The following is a 13,262-nucleotide window of genomic DNA, read 5'->3' on the forward strand; positions in this document are numbered from 1 at the left end:
ACTTGGTTGCCACTCCTTACCACCATCAAACAAATGGCATGGTGGAGAAGTTTAATGGAACTTTGGGGGCCATGATACGTAAATTCGTAAATGAGCACTCCAATGATTGGGACCTAGTATTGCAGCAGTTGCTCTTTGCCTACAGAGCTGTACCACATCCCAGTTTAGGGTTTTCCCCATTTGAACTTGTATATGGCCGTGAGGTTAAGGGGCCATTGCAGTTGGTGAAGCAGCAATGGGAGGGATTTACACCTTCTCCAGGAACTAACATTCTGGACTTTGTAACCAACCTACAAAACACCCTCCGAACCTCTTTAGCCCTTGCTAGAGAAAACTTACAGGATGCTCAAAAAGAGCAAAAAGCCTGGTATGATAAACATGCCAGAAAGCGTTCCTTCAAATTAGGAAACCAGGTCATGGTCTTAAAGGCGCTGCAGGCCCATAAAATGGAAGCATCGTGGGAAGGGCCATTCACGGTCCAGGAGCGCCTGGGAGCTGTTAATTATCTCATAGCATTCCCCACCTCCAACCGAAAGCCTAAGGTGTACCATATTAATTCTCTAAAGCCCTTTTATTCCAGAGAATTAAAGGTTTGTCAGTTTACAGCCCAGGGAGGAGACGACGCTGAGTGGCCTGAAGGTGTTTACTATGAAGGGAAATGTGCTGGTGGTGTGGAAGAGGTGAACCTCTCCATGACCCTTGGGCGTATGCAGCGACAGCAGATCCAGAAGCTGTGCACTAGCTACGCACCAACGTTCTCAGCCACCCCAGGACTGACTGAACGGGCATACCACTCCATTGACACAGGTAATGCTCACCCAATTAGGGTCCACCCTTACCGGGTGTCTCCTCAAGCTAAAACTGCTATAGAACGGGAGATCCAGGATATGTTACAGATGGGTGTAATCCGCCCCTCTGAAAGTGCATGGGCATCTCCAGTGGTTCTAGTTCCCAAACCAGATGGGGAAATACGTTTTTGCGTGGACTACCGTAAGCTAAATGCTGTAACTCGCCCAGACAACTATCCAATGCCACGCACAGATGAACTATTAGAGAAACTGGGACGGGCCCAGTTCATCTCTACCTTGGACTTAACCAAGGGGTACTGGCAGGTACCGCTAGATGAATCTGCCAAGGAAAGGTCAGCCTTCATCACACATCTCGGGCTGTATGAATTTAATGTACTCCCTTTCGGGCTGCAAAATGCACCCGCCACTTTCCGAAGACTTGTAGATGGTCTCCTAGCGGGATTAGGAGAATATGCAGTTGCCTACCTTGACGATGTGGCCATATTTTCGGATTCCTGGGCAGACCACCTGGAACATCTACAAAAAGTCCTTGAGTGCATAAGGGAGGCAGGACTAACTGTTAAGGCTAAGAAGTGTCAAATAGGCCTAAACAGAGTGACTTACCTTGGACACCAGGTGGGTCAAGGAACTATCAGCCCCCTACAGGCCAAAGTGGATGCTATCCAAAAGTGGCCTGTCCCAAAGTCAAAGAAACAGGTTCAATCCTTCTTAGGCTTGGCCGGTTATTACAGACGATTTGTACCGCACTACAGCCAAATCGCTGCCCCACTGACAGACCTAACCAAAAAGAAACAGCCAAATGCTGTTCAGTGGACCGGAAAGTGTCAGAAGGCCTTTAACAAGCTTAAAGCGACACTCATGTCTGACCCTGTACTAAGGGCCCCAGACTTTGACAAACCGTTCCTAGTAACCACAGATGCATCCGAGCGTGGTGTGGGAGCAGTTTTAATGCAGAAAGGACCTGATCAAGAATTCCACCCTGTAGTGTTTCTCAGCAAAAAACTGTCTGAGAGGGAAAGCAACTGGTCAGTCACTGAAAAAGAATGTTATGCCATTGTCTACGCTCTGGAAAAGCTACGCCCATATGTTTGGGGACGGCGTTTCCACCTGCAAACCGACCATGCTGCACTAAAGTGGCTTCACACCGTCAAAGAAACTAACAAAAAACTTCTTCGGTGGAGTTTAGCTCTCCAAGATTTTGATTTCGACATCCAACACATCTCAGGAGCTTCTAACAAAGTGGCTGATGCACTCTCCCGTGAAAGTTTCCCAGAATCAACTGGTTAAAATCGTCCTTGAGATGTGGAAAATATTGTTAGTCTTTATGTACTTGGTAGTATATTTAGAGATGCATGTGTCTTATTAACTCTGTTTTCCTAGAGCTCCAGGAAGAAATCCCAGCCAGTGTTTCACCCTAGCTGAGATTTGGGGGGCGTGTCATAAATATAAAGGGAAGGGTAAACCCCTTTGAAATCCCTCCTGGCCAGGGGAAAGCTCCTCTCACCTGTAAAGGGTTAAGAAGCTAAAGGTAACCTCCCTGGCACCTGACCAAAATGACCAATGAGGAGACAAGATACTTTCAAAAGCTGGGAGGAGGGGGAGAAACAAACGGTCTGTGTCTGTCTGTAGTCGTCTTGGCCGGGGACAGAACAGGAATGGAGTCTTAGAACTTTTAGTAAGTAATCTAGCTAGGTATGTGTTAGATTATGATTTCTTTAAATGGCTGAGAAAAGAATTGTGCGGAATAGAATAACTATTTCTGTCTGTGTATCTTTTCTGTAACTTAAGGTTTTGCCTAGAGGGGTTCTCTATGTTTTTGAATCTAATTACCCTGTAAGATATCTACCATCCTGATTTTACAGGGGGGATTTCTTTATTTCCATTTACTTCTATTTTTTATTAAAAGTCTTCTTGTAAAACACTGAATGCTTTTTCATTCTTCTCAGATCCAAGGGTTTGGGTCTGTGGTCACCTATGCAAATTGGTGAGGCTTTTTATCCAACATTTCCCAGGAAACGGGGGGTGCAAGTGTTGGGAGGATTGTTCATTGTTCTTAAGATCCAAGGGTCTGGGTCTGTAGTCACCTAGGCAAATTGGTGAGGCTTTTTACCAAACCTTGTCCAGGAAGTGGGGTGCAAGGTTTTGGGAAGTATTTTGGGGGGAAGGACGCGTCCAAACAGCTCTTCCCCAGTAACCAGTATTAGTTTGGTGGTGGTAGCGGCCAGTCCAAGGATAACGGGGGTAATATTTTGTACCTTGGGGAAGTTTTGACCTAAGCTGGTAAAGATAAGCTTAGGAGGTTTTTCATGCAGGTCCCCACATCTGTACCCTAGAGTTCAGAGTGGGGGAGGAACCGTGACAGATGTACTATTACTTGAATAGGCAGAAAACCAGCAATGATCAGCCGTGATGAGTATCAGTGTAAAACAACAGTAATTTTCATAGATTTCAAGTCCAGAAGGGATCACGATTATCATCTAGTCTGACCTCCTGGATACAATAGGCCATAGAACTTCCCCAAAATAAGACCGTATCTATTATGGGGAAAAATGCAATTTTGATTTTAAAATTACCAGTGAAGGAGAATCCACTATTACCCGTGGTAAACTGTTCCAATTGTTAGCCAAGATCATAAAAATAGCTATGACAGACTGAAGCATTTGATACTCCCTCTCCCTTCTCCAGTACACACATGCATTGGTTTCTGTGAAAAAGTCTGCACTTACTAAGAATCACCATACCACTCTATCTGGAATATTACAATTATTTTCTATTCTAAGAGTAGAAATAAACCAAAGTGTAACCATTATTGGCACTTTTTTTAACTTTTTAGCAGTGACCACAGTAGACATATTTTGTGTAAACAAAAAAGAAAATTAAATTATATTACCATGCAACATGGGCTGACAAAAGATCCATGCTTTATATACGGTCTCAAATTTTTGTGTGTTCCAGTTTTAAAATATACTGAAAGAAATCTATCGCTAGAGGATTAAAGAGACCTACTTTTCAAAACTTCATAATAGCTCTTAGGGTTCAGCTCATGGTTAGTAAAAGATATATTCAGCTTTCATACCATATAGGATTGCAGAAAATGATTTTTCATGTTTAGTTGAGACTTCCCAAATCTATCAACGAGTCAGAAATAGCCAGCTGTCACAATGGAAAGCTTTTTAGAAAAGCATCTTGTGCATGTACCAAAATGATAGATACAGTCAAATATGGTTATTGGAAATGATCATTACTACACACTGCCCTGCTGAGATTATTTGATGCTTTAAAGAGACAGAAGTAGTCTCTCTTTAAAGAAAGGTTTCCTTCATATTTTTTTTTTCTCTCAAAGAGGTTGCTCTTTTAAATGATAACTTTTAGACTACTGTATAGCAGGAGCACTAGGAAATTAAGAAACTAGAAAAATAAGTTACTCCCCAGCTAAAATAAGCACTCATTTGCTAATTGATAGATTTACTCATTTTTTAAATAAAAAGTAAAAACCAAAATTCAGATTTTTATTATTTAAGTGATGGCAGTGTCCTCAGTACTCTACAAGGGAAAAAAAGCTGAATTAGGTAAGGGAACTTAACTAACTTAAGACTGTGTAAGATAAGTGGAACAAGGAAGTAAGATTAGAGTAGGGAAAGAGCTACTACAGATTTTTTATTGTTCAATTTGGGGTTTTGGGTAAAGATGGGTTGAAATACTGCAAACCTTTGTGTAATTCAATTGTCCCACTCGTCTAGTGTGTTTAAAACCAGGGATTTTGAAGTCATCAATACTTTGTGACTTTAAATTTTCAAAATTAAATAATTTTTTTTAAATCTTCTTTGCTATTTAGAGAAGCATATCCAACTTAGGGACCAGGCCCTAGCAGGGGTGCCCTACCTAGTTCAGGGGTACAGAGAAGGGAACAATACTTGGGTGGATTCTTTGGATCTGTTCTTCTGCAGTGAAACTATGCTTCTGTAACTGCATGTAATGTACCCTCTTGAAAAACACCCCTTTTCCCTTTCTTGTTCCATAACCATTGCTAAATGAAATGATTAGTTGAAGCTGACATGCACAGTTCTGCAGGGTACTCCTCTTCTCCAATAGCACTCAGCTAGACTGCAGGAACATGAAACCCCAACCTTTAGCATCATTTAACCTTCTGCTAAGGTGGTAGTAGAGTAGAGTAGAGTACAGAGGGAAAGCCACAAAACAAAAATAAAATGTACTAAAAACTTTAGAAAGCAAGACCAAAAAGAGGGTACATTTTAGGGGGGTGGGGGTGGGGCACAGAACAGTTGCAGAATAGAAGATAGAAAATGGGTAGGAAAAAAATGGTACAACTGTGCCAGGGAATGGCAAGAGGGGACACCAGAGGTCGGGCACCCTGAAACTTTCATAAGGGTTATTGTAACTAATTGTAACGGCTTTTCAAAGGGGCCTACAATAAGGGTGGCACCACCAGAAAGAAATTGGTAACCAGTGAGTTAAAGGCTTCCCTCAAACACTTGCATGTCCAGCTGTAGTATTTTTTTCCTAGGAACTTTCTGTGGGGTGAGAGGTGGGGAGGGAAATGGGGGAGACAAGAGAATGTACTTCCCCCAATCTCTACACTCCCTTCTTCAGCTAACCCACTGCAGCCCTGATCAATCCCCAGGCTCTGTGGGGAAAGATGGAGGTTGGAACATCCCCGTGGAAGGGGTATAAAGGTGCTCTCCCTTCTTCCATGTGGAAGGGACCATTATCCACAGGCATAATTGGGCCCAACGAGCATAATTGGGCCCATTTAAAAATCCATGTGCATCTGTGCATACATGCATAAACACACACACGCGGAACTGATTGTTATAGGCCACTGGGTACTAAACAAACAACAAAATTCAACAACATTTAAAAACACAATATTACTCATTTTAAAAGAGGAAAACCAGGGTGTAATAAACTTTAGTTGTTTCTTGAATTGTTAAGTTTGTTGTGTTAAGATAAGTGATATGAAAAAAAAAGCTTTGATTATCTATTTCAAAACCAAGTATAATAAGTTGACTACATATAGAATAAGAATTAACTATTTACCCCCACCCTGTCTTTGAAGATTTCTATAAATTCTTACATCCAATATTACATTTATTTTTATTTCAGTTGGTGAGCAATAATCTCTTTCCAGGTCTTTGATGTAGGCAAGACATGAACTTAAAAAAAATCGTAGTATGATAGCACGTTATGGGAGCACAACACTAAAGGGAAAAAAAGGATACAGGAATGAAAAGCTATGGATTAATACCATAGTAATTCTTGAAAAATGTGCTTATTACTTTTGGGAATGGAGTTTGTAATGGAATTTCCTGAAATCAGTACATTTTGCCATGGCGTTGTTTTCTAAAGCAACAGAATGAAACTAAAAGGGTTTCCCCCTCTAATATTGTTCCTTGAAATAGAGAGATTTTTTTTAATGCTGATTTTGTTCACATTGTATGCATTTCATATTTAAGAACATTCAGTAAAATAATTTATCCACCTTCTACGCCACAAAGTTCTACAAAAGCTTTGCAAAATTGAAAACATTTTTTTTAAATTAAGCCCAGCCCTGTGTATCTTAGACATTTCTAACAGATCTCTTAGGATACTATGTAGGTGTTTACTCCAAAAGAGCAACTTGAAACATAATCTGTCCTTCTGTATATTGAGACTATCATGAATGCTCAGTAAATCTAAGTAATTTAGACAGTACTGAAAGGCTTTTCTGAAAATTGTTCCTGTCTGCAATTAAGGTTAATAATCTAATTAATATTTACCTATTCATGTAAACGGAGTCCCTAAGCTCCCTTCTTCTCTGAGGCAGTGAAAGAAGCAAATGAGTAAAAAAAATATAACAAAAATAAAAAACAAACAAAAACAGATGGACAAGCCTTTGTGGTAAACTTATATATTCTGAGAGGTCTGTTGGGGAAGGCAACATGTTCCCTTACCTAATTCAGTAAACTAAGGGCTGTCTGTGATGGGTTCAGTCACAGAGACCCCTTTGAGGCTGTCACCTGATGTGCTGGAATTACCTCTGAGCCTGCTTTCGCTGCCAACTTGGGACTTCAGAACCCAGCCTTGTTGAGCCAGACATGCCAGTCTGCTGCAACACAGACCCAGATCTGGTCCACACCCCCAAAGCTGCAGACTTTAACCAAAAACTGCTCAGCAAGTCACCTATCTCCAGCACCCAGACACCCAGCTCCCAATGGGACCCAAACCCCAAATAAATCCATTTTACTCTGTATAAAGTTTATACAGGGTAAACTCATAAATTGTCCACCCTCTATAACTCTGAGAGAGAGATATGCACAGGTGTTTGCTCCCCCAGGTATCAATCACTTATTCTGGGTTAATTAATAAACAAAAGTGATTTTATTAAGTATAAAAAGTAGGATTTAAGTGGTTTCAAGTAATAACTGACAGGACAAAAAAGTTAAGCAAAATAAAACAAAACACACAAGTCTAAGCCTCATACATTTAAGAAACTGAATACAGGTACATCTGACCCACAGAGATGTTCCAATAAGCTTCTTTCATAGGCTAGACTCCTTCTTAGTCTGGGCCCAATCCTTTCCCCTGGTACAGTTCTTGTTAGTTCCAGCTCAGGTGGCACCTAGGGGATTTCTCATGACTGGCAGCCCCCTTTGTTCTGTTCCACCCCCCTTGGCACAAGGTGGAGATATTTTGTCTCTCTGGGTCCCCAGTCCTCCTTCTAAATGGAAAAGCATAAGGTTTAAGATAGATTCCAGTACGAGGTGACATGATTACATGTCACTGTAAGACCCCATTCTCCATTCTTTTAGGGCTGGCCTGAAGGTTCCCAGGAAAGTTTTCAGAGTAGCAGCCGTGTTAGTCTGTATCCACAAAAGGAAAAGGAGTACTTGTGGCACCTTAGAGACTAACAAATGTATTTGAGCATAAGCTTTCATGAGGATAGCTCACTTCATCGGATGCATGTAGTGGAAAATAGAGTGGGGAGATTTTATATACACAGAGAACATGAAACAATGGGTGTTACAATACACACTGTAACAAGAGTGATCGGGTAAGGTGAGCTATTACCAGCAGGAGAGCGGGGGGAGGGGTGAGGGAAGGGGAACCTAGGCCCAACAAAGAAAATAACAGAACAAAGAAAGTAGCCATCACCTTCAGCCCCCAACTAAAACCTCTCCAACGCATCATCAAGGATCTACAACCTATCCTGAAGGACGACCCATCACTCTCACAGATGTTGGGAGATAGGCCAGTCCTTGCTTACAGACAGCCCCCAACCTGAAGCAAATACTCACCAGCAACCGCACACCACACAACAAAAACACTAAACCAGGAACCTATCCTTGCAACAAAGCCCGTTGCCAACCGTGTCCACATATCTATTCAGGGGACACCTTCATAGGGTCTAATATACCTCTACCAACCTGCCCCACGTAATGCCTCCACCGTTCAAAGCATTTAAGCCTGCTAAAACTCACACAGTGAATGCAGGGCAGTGAATGCAGATAATTCCCAGTTGCTGTTGCAGCTCCAGGAAAGCAAAGTTAAGGCTAGCTGGGTGTTTACCTTAATGCTGTATTTTCTGAAGTTTGACTTTTGCTGAACTTGACATGCTGGAAGGGCACAAGCTGGCACTGGGAAACCTTAACTCTGCACTAATGAACTTTTTTGCCCAATTAATTATACAAAGTCAGCAAATCCTAGACAAATAAAAGACTTCTTTTGTGAATAATTTTTAATTTACAGAACCTAAAACTCTGAATATTCTGTACTTGATTCCTCTACTTGTTGACTAGCTCCATTGTCTTATGTTTCAGCCACTCCTCTGAGACAAAATACATGTATTATTTGTCCATTATTAAAAGAGGTATTCATAAATATAAATCACTTTGACTTTACTTTTATTTGGTCTGTTGTGTGTGTGAATGTGTGTGCGCTTACATTATACATATTATATTTTACCCACACACGGGCTATCCATATCCTAAACTTCAGAACCATGTGATAACTAGAGTCAGTCTGAATTTTTCCAACGGACATCATTTTGGTCAACAAATGCTCATTCTTTGAACTCAAACATTTGCAGGAACCTCTTGATTTCAACAAAGCTTTTGTGGAAACCAGACAGGTTCCTGCCTCCCTGGCACCTCAGCAGTCTGTCTAGAGGAAACTGAGAGCCCTGCAGTCCTGGGGGCCTTGCCTCCAGATGGAGATCTCAAGGTTTCTAGTCTCCCTATTCCTCAAGGCCTTTGTGGCCCTGGAAGCTGTAGGAGTCCAAGCTTGAGCCAAGTGTTTCCTAGTTTCTAAGCTTCCCATTCTGTGGCAGATAACTCAAATGGAAATGCTCCAATTTTTCAGAACCAAAATTTCCCATTACAAAAACAAAAATGAAAAAACAAGAGAAAACAAAAACCTGATTCTGAACAAAAACTTCTTCTGATATGTTAGAATTTCCTTTGGAACAGAAATTCCAAGTTTGAGCAGTTATAATGAGAGTCAATATTCAACCTCTTCCAACCTACACACCAGACAGTGAAAAATTCCTTTTTGACCTAAAAAGGTGGTCAGGTAGAATCAGAAGGGTAGGGAAAACTTTATCTATGTTACATACTCCATGTCCCTGCTTTAAATATATCTTTATCATTTTAGATTTAATGATCCCTGTTTATGAGTCTTGCCCTGAGAGACTGTTCCAAAGTCTAACAAGATCTGATTAGGAATTCTTTTCCTAATATTCAGCTTAATTTTTTCCTTTTTATCCCGACTATTATTGGAAATAATTAGTTTTGCTCCGTTGTGATTGTGCCATTCAAATAGCAGGCCTGGAAATATAACCTGTAGCCCCCCCAAAAGCTCATGATATATGTAAAACGGCTAACACTGGCATATGTATGTTAAGGGTAAAAGAACAAAAGCCTCAAAATATAAAAACCCCACAAATGCCAAGGCCCTACTGAAGCCAATAGGACAACTCAGATCCTTACATTTCCAAACATGTTGAATTATCTTGATTAACTGGGGCCCAAGTCACTAGACTTCAAAACAGAGTTCTGTCAGAAGCAGTTCTCTCCTCGCTGTTATTGACTTCATCACCTACTCACAGAAGAGGAAAAGCCCTGAATTTAAGGACCATAACTCTAGGCTACTTCATCCCAAGAGATACAGTCTGTCACCCTGTATTCTCCCTTACAATAGATACCAGAAATATCAGACTACACTAACCCTCTGATACTTGAAAGAGACCTTTGTTTTAAGGGGTGCCACTTAGCTGTCTCTTACAGCTATCTTAAATGAAAAGTGGAGCTCACAGCTGTTTAATGGAGGTTTAACCCAACACACCACTTACTATTTAAATTACAGATCTTTCTTGGAATGATGACATCTACTTTTGTCAGCAACACTGTTATATGAACTGATAGTTAGTAAAAGTAGAGCACAAATACACACAACTTAAAAAACTGTAAATTTAAATGAACTGCATATTTAAGGGGTGATATTTGCTTATTTCACACATACTTATTTTACTTGCATTGAAAAAGTGGGAAACACCGCCCAGTATTTATCTCAAATGCATTTTGTCAGCTGAAGAGATATTGTCTAAATAATTAGCAGTAAATGAATATGAATATAATATGTTAATCTTTACACTAGGCAACTACCAGTTTATTATCAAGAAAACCAACCTCCTTTAATCTAAAATATGTATTATAATCTTTAAAATGGATGATTTCTCTTTGTCCTGAAGGTAGTTATTAATAGAAGAAAAATAAAAGTTCATATTGCCTGACTGGAGCCTTATCGTTAAACTCACAATGTAATTCATGGTCATATTTGATTCTGAACTCACAATCTTTATGTGACAGTCAAGGCTATAATCAACTACACTGCTGGGGAAAAAAAAACTATTAGGAGATGCTAATGAAACAAAAGATAATTAATTTAAACAGATATTGCACTCTGGTCCTTGTCCGCATATTGAAATGAAATTTAATTGCCTAAAAAAGTAGTTTTCAATATGGGGTCCACAGACCGCAGGGGGTCCACAGACTATGTCTAAGGGGTCTACAAAAGGTGGTTGTTACTACAAAAAGTAGTTTTCAACTTGGGATCTACAGACCCCTGAGGGTTCACAGACACATCTAAGTTTTCACTCCATAACTGACCTATCAGTTCTCATCCTCCAAGGAAACCTGCACCACACTTTCAAAAGACGAGCCTGGGAGCTTAAATTCCTAATTTTGCTAAACATTAAAAATCCTGGATTGAATAGAGACACTGGACTTATTACAACTATATATAACCCAATAGAAACCATCCCCACAGCTGTTTTTCCCTCCTCTTTCCTTTCCTCTCTGTGACGGGAGGGATGTTGAAATGTGTGGTAAGTACTTATGCTAAATATTCTGTTCCATCTTGTATTTAGCAGTAACACTAAGTTTCCCAGACCTGAAGAAGAGCTCTTTACAAGCTCAAATTCTTGTCTCTCTCACCAACAAAAATTTGTCTTCTAAAAGATATTCCCTCACCCACTTTACCTATCTGACCCATAACACAAGTAGTAAGACTTCTTAACTGTATTAATGTACCCAAAATAGATTGCATAAGCAGAATTGCACATTCAAAATCAGAGGATGCTTTTTTGAAAATCTGCCCCAGAAATAGTTTAAATGGATCAAAGTTTATTTAAATGAGTTATCCAATCCCTAACAATCGTATTCAGTATCTTGTTTAAATGTCCAGATTCTCACTGGCTACAACCAAGAGTGTAACAACGTATGTAACAATACATAAAGTATGTGATGTAGACTATTTAATACTATGCCTATCTTCATTTTCTTAATCTTTCATGATAAAAAACCATTATACAGACATATCATGTGTCATACACTAGCTTCCTGGTGGACCCTGCATATATCAACAAGGGGACAAATAACTTTTATTGTTTTCACAAAAGGTTTAGTATGCACACATAATTTAAGTTGAACAATAATGCATCCACTGGCCTTTCCTAAGAATTTTTAAACCATACAGGTTTCAGAGTAGAAGCCATGTCAGTCTGTATCCACAAAAAGAAAAGGAGTACTAGTGGCACCTTAGAGACTAACTAATTTATTTGAGCATAAGCTTTAGTGAGCTACAGCTCACTTCATCCACTGAATGCATCCGATGAAGTGAGCTGTAGCTCACGAAAGCTTATGCTCAAATAAATTGGTTAGTCTCTAAGGTGCCACGAGTACTCCTTTCCTTAAAGCCATACAGAATAATTCATATGGAATCATTTATAAATGATCATCATGCTTGCACATTTCAAAGAGCAGGAGTGTGATATTTCTGGATACACTCAATTATTTCCCTTGTAAAAGGGTGAAGTTTGGCTCTCATGTATGAAAAGGACAAATAGCAACTAACAGCCAGCACCAGAGCTAGTGCATGCAGTAGCTGTGGAGGTTTCTCCACGTAGCTCTGTCACTGAATCTCAAGACTGACCTTCAACACTCCTAGGCTTCACTGCTGATTATGCCAGAATGTGACAAATTATGAAATGGCTTACCTTTGCCCTGCACACAGCAACTAGGAAGAAGACACCAAATTAATTTCCACTTGTGATCTAAGTGAGAATTAACACCCAAGCACACCTTACACTCCCAGACTGCTCTGCTCTCACTTATATAAATATAAATTATATGCCCGTTAAAATCAATGCAGTTACATCAGTTGGAAAACAGTAAGAGGTGAAGCCACCTTTTCATTTCCTAACAGAAAAATCTAAGGTGGCCGTGTAGCAATGCTTCCATTATCCATCACCTCCCATTTGTTTTCCAATAGCTTCCCAATTTTAAATATGGACTCCTCTAACATTTTGTAGTGGTAAGCAGAAAAGAAAACTTTCAATTCATTATAAATAGTGTTTCCCCTTTTGACTCAAGCAGCTAGCCAAAAAATTGGGGTCATGGAACAGAGACAGGGAGAACAGTAGTGTCTGGAGATGCAACAATACCATATAGCAGTAAACTTTTGTTCCCAGACACCTTGGACATCCAGTAATGAGGGATGGTTGTCAAAAAACAAGGACCATCCACAAGTTACACTGAAAATTCACCTTGTTTTATGAATCCTCTATAGAGTACCCTTCAACATATTTTGTTGAACAAGCACAGCAGGGGTATATCAGCATGAAATGACTACCTGTATCTGTTAGGCTTGTAGCAATCAGAATATAGAAAAGGGATGTGGCTTGACCAATTTTACAGATTACAACCGGATCTTGAATACAGTAGCTTTTCACTAGTGCATCCGTACATTCGTTTGTTGGCAGAAAAGCCGATCTTCTACAAATGCCCCTTTATCAGAATCATTGTCTTGAGAAAACTGGACACAAACGCATCTCCTATTGATTTCTGTTTCAGGATGTTTCCCTACATCATAATGATCAAGTTGTGCTCACTGTTGAAG

At 40.0% G+C, this 13,262-nt stretch overlaps 1 protein-coding gene across 3 annotated transcripts in view; it reads right to left on the reverse strand.

Annotated features, from left to right (window-relative positions):
* FSTL5 (follistatin like 5) overlaps positions 1-13,262 on the reverse strand; it is a 588,878-nt gene that overhangs the window by 238,276 nt on the left and 337,340 nt on the right. The gene's annotated exons all lie outside the window — the stretch shown is intronic.

The sequence above is a fragment of the Lepidochelys olivacea genome, assembly GCF_965140295.1.
Source record: "Lepidochelys olivacea isolate rLepOli2 genome assembly, chromosome: 4".
NCBI classification, from domain to species: Eukaryota; Metazoa; Chordata; order Testudines; family Cheloniidae; genus Lepidochelys; species Lepidochelys olivacea.